Raw genomic sequence first — 2,372 nt, 5'->3', positions numbered from 1 at the left:
ATAATTTTAATGAATTAAACACTACTAATTTACATTTATTTATTTTAAATTAACGAAAATGTCTTATGTTACTGACAGATGGAGGTGTTTTATAGTTATACAGTATATTGTAAATGGCTGCAATTTATCAAAACAAACTTTTCTTTAAAATGTGTTAATTCAATTAAACCAATTCAAATGAAAAACCACGAAAAGTTTATAGTGCTGGAGTCTTTCATTACTATTATTACTTTTTGATGAAAGACATGAATGATTAAATAAACTGGAAAAAGGAAAACAAAAAGAAATTATTATTTAAAATTCAACAAGTATTTTCCAATTTATATATATGAAATAAAATGTCTGTCTATCTGTTCTCTGTACACCTCTAAACCATTTGACTAATCAGTATCAAATTTTTCATACTTACTCTCTAAGACTTTGCAGGAAATATAGACTACCATTAAACCTCTTCACCCCATTCCTCCCCTTTATCACCCTGATTTCCTCCCCTTGATACATCGTTATAAACATAACAATGGTAAATTAAAATAACTAAACTTTTAACATGTTTTTCATCTTAATACGTGTCCTTTACTTCAGGGAAACAGCGGTTATATCTACTAGAATTTTAATAAAAATTGTAAATAAATTATTTTATAATAAAATAGCAAAGTGATTTTATTTACAAATTACACCAGAATTAAGTAAAAAGCAAGAAAATGTTTGTTAAATTTTGAATTTAAGTTTCACTATTATAATTAATAAATATAGCCTATATTGTAACTTATATTATTTACTAAAACTTTTTAAATTATTTTTAAATAAATGGTATAATATATTTTAAAGAAGCATTTAGAATTAATTGTATGACATTTCATTTATTTTCAAAAAATGAGAAATTTTCTAAATTTTCAAACAGCATTTTAATATTAACAAATGTATGTCTTTAAACTATTATTTCAAATTTAAAACTGTAAAACTCGACTCTGTAGTAATATTTTCCTGCTAAAAATGGTTACGAAAGACGTCACAATAATTATTTCATAAAAGAATATTTTATGAAATAGGAAAGAGAACAAAAAAATAAAAAATAAAAGAAACATGCAAACAATTGAAAAAAAAACTTTAATATAAGAAACACTGTTCTTTCTGACTCGTCTCGTAAAATTTTTTGTGTATTTTGTAAGGAGAAAAAATGGTTTATAAATAGTTTTTTTAATATATACACTTTTCATTCCTTCTTATAAATATATTCTGTTATAAACTTTGAATAGATTAATCCTAACATTTTATTTAGAAGAACAAATATTTTCGATTATTTATTTTTGTTTTTTCGATTCAAACTACAAATATACTGAATAATTTTATTAATATAATTTTAACTTGTAAATATTAAAAATTTATTAATTTCTTGAATAAAATAAAGCATTCGATTAGCATATCTGAGTATTTTTATGACATACGTACTGTACAGTATATATATATACAGTATTAAAATTCAAAGTGTGTATAAATTTTTTGGGATAAATTTTATATATAAAAGTGTGTTTTAATCATATAATACTTACATTATCGTATAAATATTGTCTTATTTTATATTTTTATCTGTATATTTATAATTTTTATCTAATTAAATGTTAAAAAATGAAAAATATCTTCACGACTCATTAATAAAAACATATTTGTGAGTTTCGTCAATAGCTAAGTCAACAGTATTTTATCTTTATTTATATATCGTCACTTGCATTAAAGATATTTATTTGATATTATAGCGATAAATTCAGATAAAATTAATTAAATTAAATAAGAATTTATACAAATAGAACAAAATGAATATAATTTATTTTTACTTTAATGATTTACATTATTTTTAATTAAAGTGAAAATAATATAAATCTTTTAATTCAAATTACTAATAAGATTAAACCAAATTTACTTCTAAATATTGTTTTTACAATTCTAAAAGTTTATTTTATTTTTTAATTTTTTGGAATAATAATTGATATTATCTGGTTGGATCTCGTGTTTCAAGAGTTTGTTAGCATAATTTAAGTTAATTTTTTTTTTAATATTATTTAACTATAAGAAGAAGAAAATTAATTAATGGCATAAAAATTATATTGTTAATTAATTTGAAGTTTTAAAGTAATTTATAAAATTAGCTATTTCTTTTAGATGATTAAACCTAAATTTGATAACATTTTCTTATATTTCCCAAAGGAATTCAAAATATTAGAAGTTTTTATAATAGTTTTAGCTTGAGTAATTATTTAAAATTGTTTTATTGATCAATAATTGTGATAAATATAAAGATTATATATTTTTTCCTTTAACAATTTATTTGTATAAGTCAATTTTATGACAGAATTGCAAAATCCCTCAAAGCATCT

This window comes from Centruroides sculpturatus, unplaced genomic scaffold (assembly GCF_000671375.1).
Source record: "Centruroides sculpturatus isolate CEXI.00-Female unplaced genomic scaffold, Cexi_2.0 scaffold778, whole genome shotgun sequence".
In the NCBI taxonomy this organism is placed as follows: domain Eukaryota; kingdom Metazoa; phylum Arthropoda; class Arachnida; order Scorpiones; family Buthidae; genus Centruroides; species Centruroides sculpturatus.
Note: the sequence above shows the minus strand (reverse complement) of the source record.